Source organism: Anomaloglossus baeobatrachus, chromosome 1, assembly GCF_048569485.1.
Source record: "Anomaloglossus baeobatrachus isolate aAnoBae1 chromosome 1, aAnoBae1.hap1, whole genome shotgun sequence".
Classification (NCBI taxonomy): Eukaryota; Metazoa; Chordata; class Amphibia; order Anura; family Aromobatidae; genus Anomaloglossus; species Anomaloglossus baeobatrachus.
Window position 1 is genome coordinate 33,016,095 of NC_134353.1, and position 27,555 is coordinate 33,043,649.

Genomic DNA, 27,555 nt, shown 5'->3' on the forward strand with positions numbered 1-27,555 from the left:
AATTGTTGTGTTTGCACTCCACTCACCCTCAGACCGAGCCTCTTCTTGCCCTGACAGAATATTTAAGTTGTCATCTTAATCTGGTATCTGCGTCTCATCATCATCAGTATGTTCCTCATTGTCAATAACAACAGGTGTTACAGTTTGTGAAAATGGTCAACATTATGCTCAGAAACTTGGTCCCCACGGCCTGAATCAGAGTCACAAAGGTTCTTGGCATCACTGAAGACCATTTCCTGGTCTGTACTCACTGTAGCTGGGGAGCAGACCTCTGATTCCCAGGCTATAGTGTGACTGAACAGCTCTGCAGACTCAGCAATCTCAGTTCCACCATACTGTGCAGGGCGGATGGAGACTTCAGAGCTGGGAGAAAGCAAGTGTGATTGGGCTGAGAACTCAGAGGACTGGTGTTTTTTGGATGCGGTAGTTGAGGTGGCGGAGAGGGCACTTGTTGGACCACTTGAGATCCATTCAAGCATTTTCCTTTTTTGGCCATCATCTACCTTTGTTTCAGTTGTTCGTATCCGTAAAAAAGGGAGCACATCGGATTGTCCACGGTAAGTAGTAGACATCTTACTTTTGCTGGAAGATGGTCTATCTTCAGCAGATGTTAATGGCGCTTTGCCACCTTCCCCACGGACAAACCCTTTTTTTCCTTTTCCAACATCCCTCTTCCCCTTTCCACCAGCATCTGTCATTTTGCCACTCATTTTGATTGCGACAAAATTGTGCACTTAAAATGTGGTAGTAAAAATTGAGAGGTGGTGTAGATTGCAGCGGTGGTCTAGCTTTATTAACAGCAGAATAAACAACAATAATTATCCCTGACAATGCAACTACGGCCCTTAAACTGGCAGCATAGTTTGCTAGTATAATGGCTTAGTAACAATGAGTTTGAGTGTGCAATACAGAGGTGCTGCAAATAGATTTGCACTAGTGGGACACTAATGGAAGTCCAACAGCCTCTTTTAGGATGCCACTAAGTTTACTCAGTGTTTGCTAGTATAATGGCTTAGTAACAATGAGTTTAAGTGTGCAATGCAGAGGTTCTGCAAATAGATTTGCACTAGTGGGACAGTAATGGAAGTCCAACAGCCACTTTTAGGATGTTGCTAAGTTTACTCAGTGTTTGCTAGTATAAAGGCTTAGTAACAATGAGTTTGAGTGTGCAATACAGAGGTGCTGCAAATAGATTTGAACTAGTGGGACACTAATGGACGTCCAACAGCCACTTTTAGGATGCCACTAAGTTTACTCAGTGTTTGCTAGTATAATAGCTTAGTAACAATGAGTTTGAGTGTGCAATGCAGAGGTTCTGCAAATAGATTTGCACTAGTGGGACAATAATGGAATTCCACCAGCCACTTTTAGGATGCCACTAAGTTTTATTCAGTGTTTGCTAGTATAATGGCTTAGTAACAATGAGTTTGAGTGTGCAATGCAAAGGTTCTGCAAATAGACTTGCACTAGTGGGACACTATTGGAAGTCCAACAGCCACTTTTAGGATGCCACTAAGTTTACTCAGTGTTTGCTAGTATAATGGCTTAGTAACAATGAGTTTGATTGGGCCATGCAGAGGTGCTGCACATAGATTTGCACTAGTGGGACACTAATGGAAGTCCAACAGCCACTTTTAGGATGCCACTAAGTTTACTTAGTGTTTGCTAGTATAATGGCTTAGTAACAATGAGTTTGAGTGTGCAATGCAGAGGTTCTGCAAATAGATTTGCACTAGTGGGACACTAATGGAAGTCCAACAGCCACTTTTAGGATGCCACTAAGTTTACTCAGTGTTTGCTAGTATAATGGCTTAGTAACAATGAGTTTGAGTGTGCAATGCAGAGGTTCTGCAAATAGATTTGCACTAGTGGGACACTAATGGAAGTCCAACAGCCACTTTTAGGATGCCACCAAGTTTACTCAGTGTTTGCTAGTATAATTGCTTAGTAACAATGAGTTTCAGTGTGCAATGCAGAGGTTCTCCAAATAGATTTGCACTAGTGGGACACTAATGGAAGTCCAACAGCCACTTTTAGGATTTTACTAAGTTTACTCAGTGTTTGCTAGTATAATGGCTTAGTAACAATGAGTTTGAGTGTGCAATGCAGAGGTGCTGCAAATAGATTTGCACTAGTGGGACACTAATGGAAGTCCAACAGCCACTTTTAGGATGCCACTAAGTTTACTCAGTGTCTGCTAGTATAATGGCTTAGTAACAATGAGTTTGAGTGTGCAATGGAGAGGTTCTGCATATAGATTTGCACTTGTGGGACACTAATGGTAGTCCAACAGCCACTTTTAGGATGCCACTAAGTTTACTCAGTGTTTGCTAGCATAATGTCTTAGTAACAATGAGTTTGAGTGTGCAATGCAGAGGTTCTGCAAATAGATTTGCACTAGTGGGACACTAATGGAAGTCCAACAGCCACTTTTAGGATGCCACTAAGTTTACTCAGTGTTTGCTAGTATAATGGCTTAGTAACAATGAGTTTCAGTGTGCAATGCAGAGGTTCTCCAAATAAATTTGCACTAGTGGGACACTAATGGAAGTCCAACAGCCACTTTTAGGATGTTACTAAGTTTACTCAGTGTTTGCTAGTATAATGGCTTAGTAACAATGAGTTTGAGTGTGCAATGCAGAGGTGCTGCAAATAGATTTGCACTAGTGGGACACTAATGGAAGTCCAACATCCACTTTTAGGATGCCACTAAGTTTACTCAGTGTCTGCTAGTAAAATGGCTTAGTAACAATGAGTTTGAGTGTGCAATGGAGAGGTTCTGCATATAGATTTGCACTAGTGATACACTAAGGGAAATCCAACAGCCACTTTTAGGATGCCACCAAGTTTACTCAGTGTTTGCTAGTATAATTGCTTAGTAACAATGAGTTTCAGTGTGCAATGCAGAGGTTCTCCAAATAAATTTGCACTAGTGGGACACTAATGGAAGTCCAACAGCCACTTTTAGGATGTTACTAAGTTTACTCAGTGTTTGCTAGTATAATGGCTTAGTAACAATGAGTTTGAGTGTGCAATGCAGAGGTGCTGCAAATAGATTTGCACTAGTGGGACACTAATGGAAGTCCAACAGCCACTTTTAGGATGCCACTAAGTTTACTCAGTGTCTGCTAGTATAATGGCTTAGTAACAATGAGTTTGAGTGTGCAATGGAGAGGTTCTGCATATAGATTTGCACTAGTGGGACACTAATGGAAGTCCAACAGCCACTTTTAGGATGCCACCAAGTTTACTCAGTGTTTGCTAGTATAATGGCTTAGTAACAATGAGTTTGAGTGTGCAATGCAGAGGTTATGCAAATAGATTTGCACTAGTGGGACACTAGTGGAAGTCCAACAGCCACTTTTAGGATGCCACTAAGTTTACTCAGTGTTTGCTAGTATAATGGCTTAGTAACAATGAGTTTGAGTGTGCAATGCAGAGGTTCTGCAAATAGATTTGCACTTGTGGGACACTAATGGTAGTCCAACAGCCACTTTTAGGATGCCACTAAGTTTACTCAGTGTTTGCTAGTATAATGGCTTAGTAACAATGAGTTTGAGTGTGCAATGGAGAGGTTCTGCATATAGATTTGCACTAGTGGGACACTAATGGAAGTCCAACAGCCACTTTTAGGATGCCACCAAGTTTACTCAGTGTTTGCTAGTATAATGGCTTAGTAACAATGAGTTTGAGTGTGCAATGCAGAGGTTATGCAAATAGATTTGCACTAGTGGGACACTAGTGGAAGTCCAACAGCCACTTTTAGGATGCCACTAAGTTTACTCAGTGTTTGCTAGTATAATGGCTTAGTAACAATGAGTTTGAGTGTGCAATGCAGAGGTTCTGCAAATAGATTTGCACTTGTGGGACACTAATGGTAGTCCAACAGCCACTTTTAGGATGCCACTAAGTTTACTCAGTGTTTGCTAGCATAATGTCTTAGTAACAATGAGTTTGAGTGTGCAATGCAGAGGTTCTGCAAATAGATTTGCACTAGTGGGACACTAATGGAAGTCCAACAGCCACTTTTAGGATGCCACTAAGTTTACTCAGTGTTTGCTAGTATAAAGGCTTAGTAACAATGAGTTTGAGTGTGCAATGCAGAGGTTCTGCAAATAGATTTGCACTAGTGGGACACTAATGGAAGTCCAAAAGCCACTTTTACTATGCCACTAAGTTTACTCAGTGTTTGCTAGTATAAAGGCTTAGTAACAATGAGTTTGAGTGTGCAATGCAGAGGTGCTGCAAATAGATTTGAACTAGTGGGACACTAATGGAAGTCCAACAGCCACTTTTAGGATGCCACTAAGTTTACTCAGTGTTTGCTAGTATAAAGGCTTAGTAACAATGAGTTTGAGTGTGCAATGCAGAGGTTCTGCAAATAGATTTGCACTAGTGGGACACTAATAGAAGTCCAAAAGCCACTTTTACTATGCCACTAAGTTTACTCAATGTTTGTTAGTATAATGGCTTAGTAATAATAATAATAATAATAATTTTATTCATTTATATAGCGCTATTAATTCCATAGTGCTTTACATACATTGGCAACAATGAGTTTGAGTGTGCAATGCAGAGGTGCTGCAAATAGATTTGAACTAGTGGGACACTAATGGAAGTCCAACAGCCACGTTTAGGATGGCACTAAGTTTACTCAGTGTTTGCTAGTATAATGGCTTAGTAACAATGAGTTTGAGTGTGCAATGTAGAGGTTCTGCAAATAGATTTTCACTAGTGGGACACTAATGGAAGTCCAACAGCCACTTTTAGGATGCACTAAGTTTTATTCAGTGTTTGCTAGTATAATGGCTTAGTAACAATGAGTTTGAGTGTGCAATGCAGAGGTGCTGCAAATAGATTTGCACTAGTGGGACACTAATGGAAGTCCAACATCCACTTTTAGGATGCCACTAAGTTTACTCAGTGTCTGCTAGTAAAATGGCTTAGTAACAATGAGTTTGAGTGTGCAATGGAGAGGTTCTGCATATAGATTTGCACTAGTGATACACTAAGGGAAATCCAACAGCCACTTTTAGGATGCCACCAAGTTTACTCAGTGTTTGCTAGTATAATTGCTTAGTAACAATGAGTTTCAGTGTGCAATGCAGAGGTTCTCCAAATAAATTTGCACTAGTGGGACACTAATGGAAGTCCAACAGCCACTTTTAGGATGTTACTAAGTTTACTCAGTGTTTGCTAGTATAATGGCTTAGTAACAATGAGTTTGAGTGTGCAATGCAGAGGTGCTGCAAATAGATTTGCACTAGTGGGACACTAATGGAAGTCCAACAGCCACTTTTAGGATGCCACTAAGTTTACTCAGTGTCTGCTAGTATAATGGCTTAGTAACAATGAGTTTGAGTGTGCAATGGAGAGGTTCTGCATATAGATTTGCACTAGTGGGACACTAATGGAAGTCCAACAGCCACTTTTAGGATGCCACCAAGTTTACTCAGTGTTTGCTAGTATAATGGCTTAGTAACAATGAGTTTGAGTGTGCAATGCAGAGGTTATGCAAATAGATTTGCACTAGTGGGACACTAGTGGAAGTCCAACAGCCACTTTTAGGATGCCACTAAGTTTACTCAGTGTTTGCTAGTATAATGGCTTAGTAACAATGAGTTTGAGTGTGCAATGCAGAGGTTCTGCAAATAGATTTGCACTTGTGGGACACTAATGGTAGTCCAACAGCCACTTTTAGGATGCCACTAAGTTTACTCAGTGTTTGCTAGCATAATGTCTTAGTAACAATGAGTTTGAGTGTGCAATGCAGAGGTTCTGCAAATAGATTTGCACTAGTGGGACACTAATGGAAGTCCAACAGCCACTTTTAGGATGCCACTAAGTTTACTCAGTGTTTGCTAGTATAAATGCTTAGTAACAATGAGTTTGAGTGTGCAATGCAGAGGTTCTGCAAATAGATTTGCACTAGTGGGACACTAATGGAAGTCCAAAAGCCACTTTTACTATGCCACTAAGTTTACTCAGTGTTTGCTAGTATAAAGGCTTAGTAACAATGAGTTTGAGTGTGCAATGCAGAGGTGCTGCAAATAGATTTGAACTAGTGGGACACTAATGGAAGTCCAACAGCCACTTTTAGGTTGCCACTAAGTTTACTCAGTGTTTGCTAGTATAAAGGCTTAGTAACAATGAGTTTGAGTGTGCAATGCAGAGGTTCTGCAAATAGATTTGCACTAGTGGGACACTAATAGAAGTCCAAAAGCCACTTTTACTATGCCACTAAGTTTACTCAATGTTTGTTAGTATAATGGCTTAGTAACAATGAGTTTGAGTGTGCAATGCAGAGGTGCTGCAAATAGATTTGAACTAGTGGGACACTAATGGAAGTCCAACAGCCACTTTTAGGATGCCACTAAGTTTACTCAGTGTTTGCTAGTATAATGGCTTAGTAACAATGAGTTTGAGTGTGCAATGCAGAGGTTCTGCAAATAGATTTTCACTAGTGGGACACTAATGGAAGTCCAACAGCCACTTTTAGGATGCACTAAGTTTTATTCAGTGTTTGCTAGTATAATGGCTTAGTAACAATGAGTTTGAGTGTGCAATGCAGAGGTGCTGCAAATAGATTTGAACTAGTGGGACACTAATGGAAGTCCAACAGCCACTTTTAGGATGCCACTAAGTTTACTCAGTGTTTGCTAGTATAATGGCTTAGTAACAATGAGTTTGAGTGTGCAATGCAGAGGTTCTGCAAATAGATTTTCACTAGTGGGACACTAATGGAAGTCCAACAGCCACTTTTAGGATGCACTAAGTTTTATTCAGTGTTTGCTAGTATAATGGCTTAGTAACAATGAGTTTGAGTGTGCAATGCAGAGGTGCTGCAAATAGATTTGCACTAGTGGGACACTAATGGTAGTCCAACAGCCACTTTTAGGATGCCACTAAGTTTACTTAGTGTTTGCTAGCATAATGGCCTAGTAACAATGAGTTTGAGTGTGCAATGCAGAGGTTCTGCAAATAGATTTGCACTAGTGGGACACTAATGGAAGTCCAACAGCCACTTTTAGGATGCCACTAAGTTTACTCAGTGTTTGCTAGTATAATGGATTAGTAACAATGAGCTTGAGTGTGCAAAGGGCAGGAGGGTACAGTGGCATGGTTGTGGGTCTGGGTAGAGGAAAGGAAGCCTGACTTTATATCACTCCTAATGGGGAAATGCAGCGAGGAAATCCCTGACCTTAGCTACACAGACGCTGTTATCTTGTGTAGCTGTTAAAATCTGTTTCCACGGACCTTACTGTCACCTATGGCTCTGAGCCTGCTGTAATTAGTCCTTACAAGAGCTGACAGAAACTTCTATCCCTATTCTGTATAGCGCTGTGTATAGAGCGTACACAGCAGTATCGGAGACAGGAGCTACGCCAGCGGTGACTGACACCCAGACGCAGAAGGCAGATAATGGCGTCCAGACGGGCAGATGCCCGTATTTATAATGCAGGGACATGTGACATGGACATCCTATCACACATGCCGTTGCTTCTCTGGCTAAAAGTCCACTTAGCTGTGTGTGTGTCTGGGATTGGCTGACATGCTGGCCCGCCCCACTACGTGCGCGCGCTTAGGGAAGGAAGACAAGGAAAAAAAAAAAAATGAAAAAATGTTGATCGCCATTATCCCAGCAGCAGTGATCTGAATGCGCTGTTCCCGCACACTATACGCTGAAATTTCATAAAAGTCTGAGTCACAGAGTGACTTACACTATTACAGCGGAAAGCCAGCTAGTAATTAGCTAGTCTTTTTGCTGCTAGAACCGTTCTCGAACGTATGTAGAACTATCGAGCTTTAGCAAAAAGCTCGAGTTCTAGTTTGATCTAGAACAGCCCCCAAAATCACTCGAACCGCGAACTGGAGAACCACGAACTGCGAACCGCGCTCAACTCTATTATTGAGTAAATATAATTATCTCTTGCGGAGTTTCCCACAAGGTCCATATTGACTTACAATTGATCAAGCTGCAAGCAAAACCTTTTATAGTTTGAATCTCTAAATTTGTGCAATAATCTTAATCATGAGAAAGTGCCTAATAGTCTTATGGCCTCTAAATGTGATTTGGGTGCGGTCCAGGTTGCTGATGCCATTTTGGATATTTTAATTGATCTTCATATCCTTAAAAGTCTCCCCTTTTGGAGATATCATTTCCAAAAGTCTTTTCTTAACTCACCGAGCCTATTGATTTGTCCTTCTACATTGATGGTTGTTTCACCGCTTACGAGACAACCCAACCTTTGTGGATGGTCTCCCTCCTAACGGACTTGGGCAGAAGGAATAGTGGAAAATATCTTCAGCACATCAAATGAATAAAATAAAGTTGATCAAATCTCGCTATTTATTCAAGTTTATATGGCATATGTGAAACAAAAAAGTCCAATGTTTCGACCCTTTTAGGGTCTTTATCATGGAAAAAATGGACTATATGAGACAAGAAGAGAACATGACACCATCAATTATAACACTTGTGAAACAAAATAATACAATAAGGATGAAATAACAAAGTAAAAAATACTACATGAAAATACATGTTATGTAGCGTGCACATGGAACATTGCATACAAAAACTACCAAATCTTCAAGATTGAATTGTAATCTATGGGAGATACAAAATGAGAGTAAAAGACATATCCAGAATAATGTAAAAAAAAACATATCTAAATCGTTACATGGCAGTATGTAGTCCTCAGGAGAGGTATGCACTAATGTCTCGAGTTTATGCCTAAGGCAAACAAACGAGAGGTTATTAGAAAGAAAAGAGAGGAGAGAACAAAGGGACAACATTATGCTCAGACGTATACCTAAAGAATGGTTTGATCAAGGTTCAAGTGTCTATCAGAGTTTGACTAGAATATTCATTGTATTGCGAAATAATCTCTGAAAATGTACATATGCTGTTAGCCATAGTATGGAACAACAGCAACAAACAACAACAAAAAAGACCATAGAGAAACAGTAAAGGAAGAAGAGTAGTATGTGAGTTACCCAATGTAAAGTGATGAATCGAAGCCAGAAATGAGGAGGTGTTTGTTAAATGTCACTAGGCCTGGAACCACACAATGCTACTAGAAAAGAAGGTCACTAGATAATTGCCTGAAGATAAGAACATTGTGTGGCACCCCTGAGGCTTCAGGCGCCACTGGGTATTGCACCTCATTTAAGGGGTAATACCCATCCCGGTTTATGAGAGGGTTAACTGTTGGTGCCTTCACAAAACCACACATAAAACAATAAGGTGCTTTCCCAAAGGGAGGTGGACTAGGGCAGACAAGGAGGGTAACCATCATGAAGCATGGGACTTCCCCAGTCGCTAGGACAACCAGTGGGAGTAGGCACCACTTTAGGTAAAAAGTAGACGCAATCATCTCACTAGAACAGACTTTCCCAGGCACAGCTTGGGATAACATCTCGCACAGACAACAAGAGTCGAGTGTTGCTCTTTCTTTGTGCGGCCCGTTGCATGGAGCTGGAGGCTGAGCCCGGGTCAGTTAGTGAAGCTCAGGGAGAGCAGTCGCAAGGAGTAAACCTGGAGGCTGTCACTAGTCAGACACCACAGGTACAGTGGTTGCTGGCGGGGGAGAACAGTCACCTGGTAGTGCCGCCAGAAATCCACTCAAGGCCAGAGTGCAGAGAGGTCTCTGAGTACGGGATTACAGGTCCCCAGAGCAGGGGCCCATTCAGTTGGCCTGCTCAACCTGCAGGTGGGGGTACTCCATACCCTCCACCAAAACACCACAGAGTCTGCAGCCACGTAGCAACGAGAGGGCCCATAGATCACAAGAGGCAAGCAGCCGGAAGGACCTGGTACAGGCTACAAGCAAACGGGCCGAAAAAGGGCAGAACAGGCACAAGCAACTTCCCTGGGTGACCCCGTAGGACTACAAGTCTGGGTCACCACAAAAACACGAGGGCTAGGAAGGTGAGTCAGCAGCCACCCCCTAAGTCAGCCTGAAGGAGCCTGGTTCTCACTTGGAGCATCACAGCATCACCCGGGTTACTCACCCCTGCCACCTGAAGTGAGTAAAAACCCTGAAAGACATTCCTGCTGTGCGTGTGAGTTCTTCTGTGACCTGTGGTGCCACACACCTAGACCGGGCCCTGGGGCCAGCCTCACTCTTGGGAGGCCACCACATCTAACTGCACCCGCCAATAGCCCCAGGTGTCCCTTAAACTGCAGTGGCGGTAGCACATACCACAATACCGAGAGTGGTGTCATGAATCATATAGAAGTCAACCTACCTGTGACCAGAAGGACCCAGGATGCGCCGTCCTTGAAGACCCTGAGATAACCTGAAGGTAACGGGGCCACGGGGTGGCACATATACCCTGTATCACATTCAATGAACGTGCCTGATGCATTAGGTATATGCCAGCATTAGTCCAATATGAGGCCCATAAATAAATTAAGTGAAGACTTGAAACAAGAAATGGCACAAATGGCTTAAATTAAAAATTGCACATGAGCTAAAGGTAATAAGCAAGAACCCCTACCTTAAGTTGTCCGGGTGTATGAGTTGGTGCGAAGCATGCAGAGGTCATTGATCTGTGTCCATTCTGTAATCGTGATTTGTCCCACGACCCCAGGCTATGCATCATTACATACTGTACCAGGGCTAATCTCTGCTGCCACAGTCGCTACAACATGAGTAGCATTGAATTCCACCATTTCGGCGCATTGCATATCAACTGGTTAAACGGTATGCCGAAAGACCTCTGTAGTAACGTAAGTCGATTAGCTGTGGTGTGCGAAAGGCGAAAGTGAACACACAATGACCTTCTCCAGCAGCACATCCACACTGGGATAGTGTCCAGGTTTGCACCATTATTGCACACAGCCTTAAATGACTGCAAGTTTAGTGGAGACAGCAATTGCTCAAACTCTGTTTGGATGTCAGTTAACAGCTATACAGCTATGTTGTCCAATGTATTTAGCCACCGACAATTTCACACCGTTATCGCACTCCATCTTCCTTCATCAAGTCCTATCAGTTTAATTAAACACAGCTGGACTCCAATGAAGGAGTAGAACCATCTCAAGGAGGATCACAAGGAAATGGACAGCATGGGACTTAAATATGAGTGTCTGAGCAAAGGGTTTTAATACATATGATCTTGTGATATTTCATTTTTTCTTGTTTAATAAATGTAAAAAAATTTCTACATTTCTGTTTTTTTCTAACAAGATGGGGGATGGGGTGCAGAGTGTACATTAATGAGAAAAAAATGAACTTGTTTGACTTTACCAAATAGCTGCAATGAAAGAAAGAGTGAAAAATTTAAAAGATTCTGAATATTTTCCATACCAATGTATGCGGCAACACTGAAGCAACAACTCAAGACATTAGGCAGGAACCTAAAGATTAGGCGGAAATGGGTTTTCCAAATGAACAATGACCAGAAGCTACTGCCAAACTGGTTACAAAGTGGCTTAAGGATAGCAAGGTCAATGTTTTGGAGTGGCCATCACAAAGCCCTGATCTCTTGTAGCTTGTTGAAGGAGATCCAAAACATTTGCCGCAAGTCACACAGTGTAAGGGCAATGGCACCTAATACTAATGACATGGAGGAAAACTTTTGACTTTGCAGAAAGTAATAAAATGCATTAAAACATTCTCTCTCTCTTTCTTTCTATTCCTCATTTTTTTTGGCATTTGGCAAATATTAATAATTTTGGTTCCTAATTGACCTAAAACGGCAAAGGTGTGTATATAAAGGTGTGTAAAACTGTGTGTGTGTGTGTGTGTGTGTGTATATATATATATATATATATATATATATATATATATATATATATATATATATACAGTGTATATATATATATATATATATATATATATATATATATATTATACATATATATATACAGTATGTACGGTACAGACCAAAAGTTTGGACACACCTGCTCATCTCTAGAACAGCTATTAAGAGGAGACTTTGTGCAGCAGCCTTCATGGTAAAACAGCTACTAGGAAACCACTGCTAAGGACAGGCAACAAGCAGAAGAGACTTGTTTGGGCTAAAGAACACAAGGAATGGACATTAGACCAGTGGAATCTGTGCTTTGGTCTGATGAATCCAAATTTGAGATCTTTGGATACAACCACCGTGTCTTTGTAGAAAAGGTTAACGGATGGACTCTACATGCCTGGTTCCCACCGTGAAGCATGGAGGAGGAGGTGTGATGGTGTGGGGGTGCATTGCTGGTGACATTGTTGGGGATTTATTCAAAATTGAAGGCATTCAGAACCAGCATGGCTACCACAGCATCTTGCAGCGGCATGCTATTCCATCCGGTTTGCGTTTAGTTGGACCATCATTTATTTTTCAACAGGATAATGACAACAAACACACCTCCAGGCTGTGTAAGGGCTATTTGACTAAGAAGGAGAGTGATGGGGTGCTACGCCAGATGACCTGGCCTCCACAGTCACCAGACTTGAACCCAATCGAGATCTTTTGGAGTGAGCTGGACCGTAGAGTGAAGGCAAAAGGGCCAACAAGTGCTAAGCATCTCTGGGAACTCCTTCAAGACTGTTGGAAAACCCTTTCCAGTGACTACCTTTTGAAGCTCATGAAGAGAATGCCAAGAGTGTGCAAAGCAGTAATCAAAGCAAAAGGTGGCTACTTTGAAGAACTTAGAATATAAGACAAATTTTCAGTTGTTTCACACTTTTTTTAAGTATTTCCTTCCACATATTTTAATTCATGGTTTTGATGCCTTCAATGTGAATCTACAATTTTTAGTCATGAAAATAACGAAAACCTTTTGAATGAGGAGGTATGTCCAAACTTTTGGTCTGTATTATATGTGTATATATATATATATATATCTATATATATATATATATATATATCTATATATATATATATATATATATATATATATATATATTCACCACATATTTATATTATTATACATTAATATGTATTGCATGAATGGAGTAATCATTCCAGAAGCAAAAATATGAGAGGCTGCTGATAAGTCTTTAACTTTGTGATCTTTTTTGTTTCTATGGTAACGAATGTTACATCACATGAAAGCCTTATGTGGCTAATATATGTTTTCAAATTTTTGTGTTTGTTGCTTATTGCAACAGTGTTCTACGCACGCCCGAAAACAAAATGGAGGAGTCTAAGGCGATATTCACAGCAACTGAGAGCAGAGGAGTGATAAAATTCTTGTTTTTGCAAGGAAACTCCGCAAAGGATATTCATGGTGATATGTCGCAGACATTGAGGGATCAATGCAGTTCATATTCCACAGTTAAGAACTGGGTTGCCAAATGTAAAACGAGCAATAGCAGACATCATGGGGATTTCCCGTGAACGTGTTTGTGTCATTATCCATTTTCATTTGCACATGAGGAAGCGATCTGCAAAGTGGGACCCCAAATGTCTGACAACAGATCAGAGACACATACGAGTGAAAACTTCCCGTTCCATTTGTCAGTGTTTCCGGACTGATAAGAACTTCCTGGAGTAACTGGTCCCTATGGATGAGACCTGGATTTATTTGTATGACCCTGAAAACAAGGAGCAGTAAAAACAGTGGAGGCACAGTGGTTCTCCTCGTCAAAAGAAGTTTAGGGTGCAAAAATCAGCCACTAAGGTGATGGCGTCTGTGTTCTGGGATAAGGAGGGTGTGCTGCTATTGGACTACCTTCAAAAGAGGTCCACCATAAATGCAAGGTATTACATTGAACTTTTGTTCCAATATAAGGCAGCTCCGAAGGACAAAAGATGCGGTAAGCTGTCCAAAGGAATCTTGTTCCTGCAAGACAACGCCTCCGCTCACACTGCACAAGCGACCACGGCAAAACTGGCAGAGCTGGGCTTCCAGCTGGTTGACCACCCACCTTAATCACCAGACCTAGCTCCCTCCAACTATCATTTGTTTCCAAAACTGAAGAAGCACCTCAAGGGTACCAAATTTCACACCATTTCTGATGCCATGGCTGCTACAAATGCCTGGTTTGAGGCACAACTGAAACCCTTCATTTTGCTAGGCTTACAGAACTTGGAATACCAATGTAAGAAGTGTGTTGAGATCAGTGGAGAGTATGTGGAATAAATGCAAAGTTTCATCATCCTATCACGTTTCTTTCTAGATAAAGCCAAAGACTTATCAGCAGCCCCTCGCAGCAGCTTGCATCCACCCTAGAAGTGGTGGTGCCATTAGATGTTCCAATTCTGGAGCTTTATCTTGCTCTTCCCAATTGCCTGGGTGCATTGACAATCGGGGTAATACTTATGGAGTTGATGTCAACTGTGATTTGATAGCTGACATCAAGACCGGGGGTTAGTAATAGATACTATTGTCGCGGGCGGGGAGGGCGCTGCGCTCACCACGCTCGGGTCCGACGCTGCTGCTGCTCGGTGGCTCAAACGGTGGGCCGGATCCGGGGACTCGAGCGGCGCTCCTCGCCCGTGAGTGAAAGGGGGTAGTTTGGTTTGGGGATTTGGTCCGTGACGCCACCCACGGGTTGTGGTGAGGTTGGACACCACCGCTGCTGTTGACGGGGATCCCGGGAGCGATGGCAGGGAGCAGCTGGGATGTTGTTTCCCCCTCCGTGGGTAGGGGTTGGTGGTCCCGGGGCCTGGTGAGGTGACGGGGAGGCAGGGTTGGCAAGGTGCAGGGGGGGCGCTTGAACTGCGCAGCGCGGTGCCGGACGGCACGGTAGTACTCACTCAGCCACAAATGGATGCAAGTCTCTGGTAAACCAAACGGCTGGATGGACGGGTCCCGCAGCCGGCTGCTGTGGTTTCTCCCGTACGATTGGTGGTGGCTGCCTTTCCCTGCACCTTTTGTGTAACTTCGGTCCCGATGGCTTCCCACCGGTAACCCGCTCCCCAGCGTGAATATGTGCCAGAGGAGCCCTTTTGCCCACAGGCTCTGGCCCTGGGAACTCTAGCTGTGGCGGTAGCTGTATTTCCCTTTTGCTGTTTGGACGGTTGCCTTCTTGGCTGTTTGGAAACCCCTGGGGTTCCGGTCACTAACAGATTTGACCTGTTTAACGGCGACTCCAAGCCTGGTCAGGGTCCGCAGGCCCTGCCGGTTTGTGCTGGCTTTACTTCGCTCCCCAGTCCGGTACCGGCGGGCCACCGCCCGTACCCGGTCCTACGGTTCCGCATTGATCTGCCTCTCCTGCAGACGGCCACCACCGTCTGCCAACCTTGCTCTTGGTGCCCGGGCCACGTACCCAGACACGGTCAGTTTGCTCCTCTACCACCACTTTACTCCTCACTCTTTCCCTTCCCTCACTTCACTGACTTCCTTTCCCGCCTCCAGGACTGTGAACTCCTCAGTGGGTGGGGCCAACCGCCTGGCTCCACCCCACCTGGTGTGGACATCAGCGCCTGGAGGGAGGCAACAAGGATTTTGAGTCTGACTGATGTGCCTATCTCGGGGTGGGGGTGTTGTGTTATAGTACCTGTGATGACCTGACTAGTCTAGGGCGCCACACTATCACAATAACAGTTGCACTCATGCAAAAAGGAAAAAAGGCTGAAGGACACAAATAGTGAACACAGGAATTTAAATGTAGCGCCCCACGGGGCAGGTGGTTAACTTACTCGTTGGCGGGCCGTTTCGGGTCGGGTCAGGCGATGTCACTGGTGGCCTTCCCCGGTTCCATTACCCCGAGGTTTACAGTAAATGGTGGGGGAAGTGGGGTATTTGGGAGAGTTTGTTGTGACCCCACCTGTGGTACGCAGCCAAGAGTAGCCGCCGCTGCAAGAGTCCGCGCCGTGGCAGGTGTTACGGCAGCCGGAATGGTGTCGCTCCTATCAGGCAGAGCAGGCCCCAGGTGGATGAAGAGGGAAGGAGTAATGGCGGTTGGCGCTGAAGTGCTAGGCGGCGACGCCGGTAAGGACAAGCCAACACAGTCTCTGCGAGTTTAAGGTGTAGTTTACTCACAGCTTCAGTCGCCAGCCCAGTAGTACGGGTCACTGCCATGATGGGCTCCGGTAAATCCCAGGCAAGTAAGGGGCCACCACTGATGTTTTACGAGAGAAGGAGAGAGAGTGTCCTATTTCTAGGGTGTCTCCCTCAGCAGTTAGGTACCCTGATTGAGCTCCTGCTCCAAGCCCCGGGCCTAGTAAAGTCCATGTTTTCCAGAGATATCTTGTCAGAACTATGGTTCTGATGGATCTGTCCTTGATCTCAGTGTGTTGCACCTATTTCTACCCCCAAGTGGAACCCGCCTCCCAGGTGGCTGGCTTCAGTAAGCGGGGAAGTCCCATGATCGTTATGGCCACGCACCTGCCTACCCTGAGCCATCCCACTTTGTGTGAAGGCTCCTAAGCTGTATGTAGTGTGTGAATGTGGAACACCGTTGATTAACCACCCCTTACCTGAGATAGATACCGCACCATAATTGAGGTGCAATACCCTGTGGCGACCAGAGCCTCAGGGGCGCCACATAAACATGCATCATTGCTTAGAAAAAACATTAAAAAATATTTTCTGAATAAATTAGAAACTTAGCAGATAAAAATGTCCAATTTTATTTGAATTGTCTCTTCAGGTAGGAAGAAGATGGACTCTAGTGCCCCCTATTGGCAGTAGCAATCCTAAAAGTCAAAAGTAGCCATTTAACAAGCCTTTTCATATGACTTAAGGCCACTTTACACACAGCAACATTGCTAGTGATGTTGCTGGTGAAAGCACCCGCCCCCGTCAGTTGTGCGTCACGGGCAAATCGCTGCCCGTGGCGCACAATATCGCTAGGCCCCGTCACACGGACTTACCTTCCTTTCTAAGGGGGCGGTTCATACGGCGTCACAGCGATGTCCCACGGCAGCCGTCAAATTCAAGCGGAGGGGCGGAGAGCAGCCGAAAGAAAGTGACGACCACCTCATTGCCGGAGGATGCAGGTAAGCTGTTGTTCCTCATTCCTGGGGTGTCACACGTAGCGATGTGTGCTGCCTCAAGAACGACGAACAACCTGTGTCCTGCAACAGCAATGATATTTGGGATTAGAACGACGTGTCAACGATCAATGATAAGGTGAGTATTTGTGATCGTTAGCGGTCGTTCGTACGTTTCACACACAACGATGTCGCTAACGAGGCCGGATGTGCGTCACGAATTCCGTGACCCCAACAACTTCTCGTTAGCGAAGTCGTTGCGTGTAAAGTGGCCTTTAGGATTTATGCCAGATCAGAGCCTCAGTTTGCAGACACGGTGTTTCGGGGGTTATTGCCCCTTGTCAGTGCAAAGTATGAGATCTGATTTGGCTGAATGAGATACTATAGTGGCGTCTACAGGGAAAACTTTTCTCCTTCTGGAGACTGACAACACAGATTACAGACTTGCGCATAACAAGGTGCTGTGACCTTCTGGACCCAGAAACACCAGAAATCTCCCCAGAGTGGGACACACTCATGACAGTGACCTATAATATAACTTTTTAGCTGTAATTCCTTCTTTTCTTTTTTTTTATTTATTTAATTTACAATGCTTTTATTTGTCTCTCACCTGAGACTGATCTTATTTTATTCACCATTTTTTTTCTTTTTCATTGTTGCTAAATACAACTTTCTTCATCAAGTCTAAAATGTAACTTGCAACAAGATATAAAGCCCTGATTGTGTCATTGTCGGTGCGGTCCTGATGTGTTCATTAAAGATTCACATCTGTCATGCCACTGGGAACAGGGAGAGGAGTCGTTACTGATAATCTGATGTTGGGTTACATTGTGTCTGATTTTCCGTTTTGCTGGATGTTACTCTTTTGCTTGTTGCTTTCCTCTGCACAATCACAGAGCTCGGCTCCTGGATGTCGTCTATCCATGAAGAACTGTACATTCGAATATAAATATGTACAAGATGGAGACATTATTATAGGAGGAATCTTCACTGTACACTCATGGGCAATACATTTGAGCTATGAAGGGCAAATATTTCCCAATATCGTCTGCGTATCGTAAGTCCAAAATGAAAATAAAACTAAATCTTTGTGGAACATGGCTACCACTTTTATAAATTGTGTGCTAATCTTTAATTTTGCCAAGTAAGGTGTTTTACCAAAAAAATAGTTCCTTTTCTTGGAGCCGATTACGTGAGAATCTCTCCTATCAGCGAAACGTACATCATTTCCATAGTTAATTTGTGTATATTCATTGTTATGTGACAATTTCTTTTTATTTCTTATTTTATTTCTTATTTTATTTTTTTTCTAGTATTTTACTAAGGAGACATGCAAGACTTATTAATTTGACTAAGTTGCAATTTGTGACATGCTCTATCAGATTTTATGTGAAAATGCAACAATTTCATCATTTATAAGAAACTTCTACCTGTCTGTTCTCAAAAAAATACTAGGGCTAATTTTGGGGTCTCCGACAAAGAAGAGATTGCAGAAGTCTTAAAAACATTCTTCTTGTTTTGATCAATACATTTTTATTACCAAACACAGCAGTTTGGCTTTTTGTCTTTTAGGAAGTTTATAGTGTTGTTTTCTAACTTTTTTTATTTTTAATTGGGGATAAAAACACATTTAATAATTTTAACCCCTTCAGGACATTTGATGTATATTTGCATCTTAGGTCATGTCCCTGCATTTGATTGGGCTAGCACACTGAACCCGTATCTTTCCCTGCACATGTTGGCTGACTTAAAGGGAACCTGTCAGGTCCAATATGCACCCAGACCCACGAGCAGTTCTGGGTACATATTGCTAATCCCTGCCTAACCGTCCCTGTATCTAGTTGAATAGATAAAGGGATCGTTAGAAAAAGTATATATAAAGGTCATTTATGATATGCTAATGAGGCCAAGGACTAGTCCCAAGGGTATTAGCACCTGCACTCATTCTGCTATCTTAACATGTTAGCAGGCCCCAGAATCATGCTAACATGTTATTCAATGCAGCATCACCAGTGGTCATGCGCATGCATGTGTCCACTTTCACTGCTGATCCGAAGTCCCAACACTTCCGGTCATGTGCACTAGACCTCTCTGAAGCATACACCCGGCTTCATACTGCGCATGACCAGAAGTGCGGGGCATTCTGCTGATCATTCACCACAGACACAAGTATGTGCATCACTGCTCACGATGCTGCATTGAATAGCATGTTAGCACTAGAGTTGAGCGCGGTTCGTGGTTCGTGGTTCTCCAGTTCGCGGCTCGAGTGATTTTGGGGCATGTTCTAGATCGAACTAGAACTCGAGCTTTTTGCAAAAGCTCGGTAGTTCTAGAAACGTTCGAGAACGGTTCTAGCAGCCAAAAAACAGCTAAATCATAGCTTGGTTTCTGCTGTAATAGTGTAAGTCACTCTGTGAATCAAACTATTATCACATTTCAGTGTATAGTGTGCGTGAACAGCGCCTTCAGATCACTGCTGTTTCTATAATGGCGATCGCCATTTTTTTTTTTTTTTTTTCTTGTCTTCCTTCCCTAAGCGCGCGCGTCTTGTGGGGCGGGCCAGCATGTCAGCCAATCCCAGACACACACACAGCTAAGTGGACTTTGAGCCAGAGAAGCAACGGCATGTGTGATAGGATGTCCATGTCACATGTCCCTGCATTATAAAACCGGACATTTTCTTCACGGACGCCATTATCTGCCTTCTGCGTCTTTGGTGTCAGACATCACTGTCGCAGCTCCGTCTTCCTGAGTCCTATAGCCGATACAGCTGTATGCGCTGCATACACAGCGTTAGACAGCTTAGGGAGAGCACTTTATAGCAGTCCTTTTAAGGGCTCCAACCGGCAGGGTCAGAGAGCCATAGGTGACAGGTCCTGCAAACAGCAACAGCGTCTGTGTAGCCCAGGTCAGGGATTTCCTACCTGCATTTCACCATTAGGAGGGAATAGAAAGGCAGGCTTCCATTCCTCTACCCAGAGCACCACAATCCTGCCACTGTACCCTCTTGTCCTCTGCACACTCCAACTGATAACTAAGCCATTATACTAGCAAACACTCAGTGTACCTAGTGGCATCCTATACGTGGCTATTGGACTTTGCTATAGTCCCACTAGTGCAAAGACATTTGCAGAGCGCGTCTGCCTGCATTGCACACTACAACTCATTCTAACCAAGCCATTATACTAGCAAACACTCAGTGTACCTAGTGGCATCCTATACGTGGCTATTGGACTTTGCTATAGTCCCACTAGTGCAAAGACATTTGCAGAGCGCGTCTGCCTGCATTGCACACTACAACTCATTCTAACCAAGCCATTATACTAGCAAACACTCAGTGTACCTAGTGGCATCCTATACGTGGCTATTGGACTTTGCTATAGTCCCACTAGTGCAAAGACATTTGCAGAGCGCGTCTGCCTGCATTGCACACTCCAACTCATTAAAACCAAGCCATTATACTAGCAAACACTCAGTGTACCTAGTGGCATCCTATACGTGGCTATTGGACTTTGCTATAGTCCCACTAGTGCAAAGACATTTGCATAGCGCGTCTGCCGGCATTGCACACTCAAACTCATTTTAACTAAGCCATTATACTAGCAAACACTCAGTGTACCTAGTGGCATCCTATACGTGGCTATTGGACTTTGCTATAGTCCCACTAGTGCAAAGACATTAGCAGAGCACATCTGCCTGCATTGCACACTACAACTCATTCTAACCAAGCCATTATACTAGCAAACACTCAGTGTACCTAGTGGCATCCTATACGTGGCTATTGGACTTTGCTATAGTCCCACTAGTGCAAAGACATTTGCATAGCGCGTCTGCCTGCATTGCACACTCAAACTCATTTTAACTAAGCCATTATACTAGCAAACACTCAGTGTACCTAGTGGCATCCTATACGTGGCTATTGGACTTTGCTATAGTCCCACTAGTGCAAAGACATTAGCAGAGCACATCTGCCTGCATTGCACACTACAACTCATTCTAACCAAGCCATTATACTAGCAAACACTCAGTGTACCTAGTGGCATCCTATACGTGGCTATTGGACTTTGCTATAGTCCCACTAGTGCAAAGACATTTGCAGAGCGCGTCTGCCTGCATTGCACACTCCAACTCATTAAAACCAAGCCATTATACTAGCAAACACTCAGTGTACCTAGTGGCATCCTATACGTGGCTATTGGACTTTGCTATAGTCCCACTTGTGCAAAGACATTTGCATAGCGCGTCTGCCTGCATTGCACACTCAAACTCATTTTAACTAAGCCATTATACTAGCAAACACTCAGTGTACCTAGTGGCATCCTATACGTGGCTATTGGACTTTGCTATAGTCCCACTAGTGCAAAGATATTAGCAGAGCACATCTGCCTGCATTGCACACTCCAACTTTTTTAAACTAAGCAATTTTACTAGCAAACACTCAGTGTACCTAGTGGCATCCTAAACGTGGCTATTGGACTTTGCTATAGTCCCACTAGTGCAAAGACATTTGCAGAGCACGTCTGCCTGCATTGCACACTACAACTCATTGTTACTAAGCCATTATACTAGCAAACACTCAGTGTACCTAGTTGTATCCTAAACGTGGCTATTGTACTTTTGTCTATTCACAGTATTGGAACGATATTTGCAGCACGTCTGCCTGCATTGCACACTCTAACTTTTTTAAACTCAGCCATTTATAGTAGCAAACACTCAGTGTACCTAGTTGTATCCTAAACGTGGCTATTGTACTTTTGTCAATTCACAGTATTGGAACGTTATTTGCAGCACGTCTGCCTGCATTGCACACTCAAACTTTTTTAAACTCAGCCATTTATAGTAGCAAACACTCAGTGTACCTAGTTGTATCCTAAACGTGGCTATTGTACTTTTGTCTATTCACAGTATTGGAACGATATTTGCAGCACGTCTGCCTGCATTGCACACTCTAACTTTTTTAAACTCAGCCATTATACTAGCAAACACTCAGTGTACCTAGTTGTATCCTAAACGTGGCTATTGTACTTTTGTCAATTCACAGTATTGGAACGTTATTTGCAGCACGTCTGCCTGCATTGCACACTCAAACTTTTTTAAACTCAGCCATTTATAGTAGCAAACACTCAGTGTACCTAGTTGTATCCTAAACGTGGCTATTGTACTTTTGTCAATTCACAGTATTGGAACGTTATTTGCAGCACGTCTGCCTGCATTGCACACTCAAACTTTTTTAAACTCAGCCATTTATAGTAGCAAACACTCAGTGTACCTAGTTGTATCCTAAACGTGGCTATTGTACTTTTGTCTATTCACAGTATTGGAACGTTATTTGCAGCACGTCTGCCTGCATTGCACACTCTAACTTTTTTAAACTCAGCCATTATACTAGCAAACACTCAGTGTACCTAGTTGTATCCTAAACGTGGCTATTTTACTTTTGTCTATTCACAGTATTGGAACGATATTTGCAGCACGTCTGCCTGCATTGCACACTCTAACTTTTTTAAACTCAGCCATTATACTAGCAAACACTCACTGTACCTAGTTGTATCCTAAACGTGGCTATTGTACTTTTGTCAATTCACAGTATTGGAACGTTATTTGCAGCACGTCTGCCTGCATTGCACACTCAAACTTTTTTAAACTCAGCCATTATACTAGCAAACACTCACTGTACCTAGTTGTATCCTAAACGTGGCTATTGTACTTTTGTCAATTCACAGTATTGGAACGTTATTTGCAGCACGTCTGCCTGCATTGCACACTCTAACTTTTTTAAACTCAGCCATTATACTAGCAAACACTCACTGTACCTAGTTGTATCCTAAACGTGGCTATTGTACTTTTGTCAATTCACAGTATTGGAACGTTATTTGCAGCACGTCTGCCTGCATTGCACACTCAAACTTTTTTAAACTCAGCCATTATACTAGCAAACACTCACTGTACCTAGTTGTATCCTAAACGTGGCTATTGTACTTTTGTCAATTCACAGTATTGGAACGTTATTTGCAGCACGTCTGCCTGCATTGCACACTCAAACTTTTTTAAACTCAGCCATTATACTAGCAAACACTCACTGTACCTAGTTGTATCCTAAACGTGGCTATTGTACTTTTGTCAATTCACAGTATTGGAACGTTATTTGCAGCACGTCTGCCTGCATTGCACACTCAAACTTTTTTAAACTCAGCCATTTATAGTAGCAAACACTCAGTGTACCTAGTTGTATCCTAAACGTGGCTATTGTACTTTTGTCTATTCACAGTATTGGAACGTTATTTGCAGCACGTCTGCCTGCATTGCACACTCAAACTTTTTTAAACTCAGCCATTATACTAGCAAACACTCACTGTACCTAGTTGTATCCTAAACGTGGCTATTGTACTTTTGTCAATTCACAGTATTGGAACGATATTTGCAGGACATCTGCCTGCATTGCACACTCAAACTTTTTTAAACTCAGCCATTATACTAGCAAACACTCACTGTACCTAGTTGTATCCTAAACGTGGCTATTGTACTTTTGTCTATTCACACTACTGCAAATCTATGTGCAGTACCTCTGCATGACAACCTCGTGCTCTGTTTTTAATAAGCTATAATGATAGCACAAAATACTGCCATTTTGTGGCATCATAGAACTGGCTGTTGTATTCCATTAGTGCCCCACTGGTGACAAGCTATTTCTAGCACCTCTACATCACACCCTCATGCACATTTAGCTACGCTAATGTTATAGCAAACTCATGGAATTCATTGCTGCATTTCATAATTCGGAGGGATAGAAAGTCAGGCTTCCTTTAGCTTTTCCTTCTGTTCATAGACAGCATCTCCAAGACAAATTTCCCCTCCACGTCTAAGTGTGGAGAGGCAGCTAGTGCGCATGCGTGTGCCGATGTACCCCAGCTGCAGCATAATTACAGTGTTTCGCCTAGTGAGTATGCTCAGCCTGACTGTGCCATTCCTGACGCTAAGTCTTCATTTCGGGATACAGCGCATGCTCCCACACTAAGTGTGAAAAGCCTCTTTGCACAGGTGCTTGCATTCTGTGCCGGGTCTAAGTCCTGTTTTGTGCCTAGACACCATGCTAAAGCTGATAGTCTTTTTTCAGAGACTGTATTTCATGCTACTGAGCATGCTCAGGCACTTCCTGCATCAGAGACTAGGTCCGGTAATGAACTCTTTGGCCCTGGCCCTGATGTGGGGGTCCCATATAGACCACAGGGCATCAGGTGTCCTCCCAAATGGCTTGCAGAGGCCCACACCTATGACTTGTCACCGCATTATTGATGGTCAGACGATGACTGGTGAGGTGTTTGGGTCATGGCAGCCATGAGGTCATCATTGAAGTTGCGTTTCCAAATAGGACGCTAGTTATGCCACTCATGACGTGTCACTCTGCTTTTGTCTCCAGGAGGTGCATTGTGGTTCACCCTGGTTTGGGGCAGACCCAGGTTATAAAAGGGGCTGGAGCCAACAAGGAGGTGCGCAGTCTTCTATTATGCTCCGAAAGAGCACACCTCCATGTGTTGAACCCATTGCGGCTTTAGGCCAGAGGTAGGCAGGGATAGGGTGGTGGATGCAGGCCACCACCACAGTTGGTAACGCAGAACGGTTAAGACCAGCTCCTGTCCTAACAGTCCTGCTTGTGCAGCCCAGTGGCATTAACAGGCCTGCTGCTGCTGATGCGCCTGCTGTCCACAGGTGTGGCCCCTACGCACACGGTCAGCGTACTCAATGGCCCCTGTGTTGTTAACAGGGAGTTCCTGGGCTGGGTGGGCATGTGGACCCTGTGACGCTAACAGGGCTCACAGTCTCCAGATCCGAATGGCGTCTAACTCGGTTCAGGCTACTATTAGTTTCATAGCCACACAGCTCTGTATCCTCCACCAAACCTTCAAGTTGCCAACCTCTCCTTTTCCAACTGGGAGCACGGTGGACACTGACTGCTGAAGGTGATATATACCTTTCTCTTTCTTTTCTTATTAATTTTTGTTATATAGCGGTCACAGATTATATACCACTTTATCCAAATCTGCCAGTCCCACTGTAACAGATGTTGTTTCTTCAGCAAATGTTACAGTTGTTTAACCACCAAATCCACGGACCAAAATTTTTTTCCCCTTTCCAACACACCTGTTCCCCTTTCCAACAGCATCTGTCCTTTTTCAACTCATTTTGGGATATGACCAAAAGTGCAACTGTGCAGGGACACCGTACTCAACGCCATCTCAGCACAGCAGCCATCCCTCGGTCCCTCCGATGTGGACAAGTAAAAGACCATTTCCTCCTATCCATGACAAAGTGTTGAGATTCACTCTGTGCAGCACTGGTGTTTAGTGGAAAAGTAGATCTAAGATTGCGTACCACATTCTGCAGATACTCCTGTATACGTGCGTCTATTTCTATGGCAGGAATTAGTTCGCCAAATTTTGTCTTGTACCGGGGATCTAACAGTGTGGCAACCCAGTATTCAGGATTACTTCAAATTCATACAATCCGAGGGTCATGTAGGTAGTGCAGCAAGAAGGCGCTCATGTGTCTTGTGCATCCAGGAGGACCAAGTCCTTGGTGTGTTGGTGGCAGAGAGGTGAGAATCGTGCATCCTTCCTCTGCCCTCTACCCACAACCTCGCACAACCGAAATGTGAGCAAGCTCTCACTCATCTGCTGAGTCTTCCATGCCCATCGCCAGTTCGTCCTCCATTTCTTCATGGGCTCCTGCACTTTCATCAACACTTTTTGCTGATACTATGCGCCCTTGTTAATCCCTCTCCCTCACCATGACTGCCGCATAGGTGCCGCTGACCATCTGGACCTCGTAGATCTTGTTATCCCTTCCGCATATGACTCCTCCTGTACTTCCTCCCCTTCCTCTTGTCCCAACACCTGACTCCGAATAATAATTACAGTGTGCTCCATCATGTAGATGACCAGAATTGTCACGCTGAGAATGACATTGCCAGTGCTAAACATCTTCGTCGACATTTCAAAACTGTGTAGCAGGGTGCATAGGTCCTTGATCTGACACCACTCCAGCAGCGTGATCTGCACCACCTCTGGATCAACTTATCCCAGGCTATATGTCTTACCGTATTTCAGCAGGGCTCTGCGGTGCTGCCACACACGCTGCAACATGTGCAGATTCCAATTCCTGCGTGTCGGAACATCGCATTTCCGGCGTTTAACTGCCAGACCCTAAGACTTCCGGAGTGATGAAAGTTGTTGAGCTGCTGTGTGCGCACGATGGAAGTGAGCACATAGCGAGCGTGCCCGCTGCACAAGGCCATGTAGGCCGTGATGGTGTTTTAAAAATTGCTGGAGAATTCGGATCAACACGTGAGCCATAAAAGGCACGTGTGTCACATTGCCCTGAGGATGGCCCGCAGCCAGGTTTGCATCATTGCCGCACACGGCTGTTAAGTCACCAACGGAGTCCGCTCCGTCAATTTGTACTCCGGTCGCCAGGTGACAACGTGTTCCTTTCATGAATAGTGCTGATGATGGGAGAGTAGTCGATGCCAGCGGCGCAGGTGGACGCAGGTTATGCTCACCCACTGGGCTGCATTACCTTGACAGATGCAGAATCTCTGGCTGAATGTAGCTGGTGGGTATCTCACAGATGAAATACCATCATTCAGCTACAACCAATGGGAAGACACCACACCCTTTTTTATGCCCATCCTGTCTGCAGACCACTGCCAGACATAGCTATGAACCTCTGGTTAATTTTACCCCCAGTTCAGTTTTATGATTTTGTGTGCTTGTTACCTGACTACTTTTCCTGCTTGCTGTTTATGTACCTTGTTGGCCGATACGCATTTCACCTCTGCTTGTTTTCTGATTAAGTCCTGGCCGTCCCATTCTGTTCCTGTTCCTCAATTAATGTTTTGACCCTGCCTGACTACTATTCTCTGTAATAGCGGTGTGACTCACATTTCCCATACATTTCAAAGTAAAACTTTGACCGCCTGATGGCATTGAGCTCTGCTGCCAGCATAGTAAGGAGGTGTGTGGTAGTCCTTGTGCGCAGTTGCAAGGAAGGGTGGCCTGACCACACAGGGTTTGCGCAAAGGTAGAGGACCCACACGAGGTTGAAGAGGCAGAAGCAGTGTATTAACTTCTACATACAGAACAAGGATTGAAACAACTCGTGGGGACGGCAAGACTTGTACAGCAGACCCTTCTCCATCTCTCACCATAGTTTGCCAGTGCCCAGTCAGTGACATGTAATGACCCTGTCTATGCTTACTGGTCCAAGTATCTGTGTTGAAATGCACCCTGTCGCACACAGATTTTCTCAAGGAAGTGGTGATGTTGTGTGCGACATGCCGGTGTAGCGCGGGCATGCTTTTCTTGGAGAAGCAGTGGTGATTGGGCATCTGGTACTGGGGCACAGCGACAGACATAAGGTCTGTAAAATCCTGTGTGTCCACTACGCGTAAAGGCAGCATTTCGGTAGCCAACAGCTTACAGAGGGATAGAGTCAACCACTTAGCTTTGTCATGGGTCGCAGTAAGTGGCCTTTTATTTGACCACATCTGAGGGACAGAGATCTGGCTGCTGTCTGTAGACGGTGTTGAGTAGGGTGTCCCTGGAAAAATGCAGGTTTGTGAGAAAAGTGCAGGCGGAGACATGATGTTGGCTTCATCTTGCCTTCAGATCTGTTCAT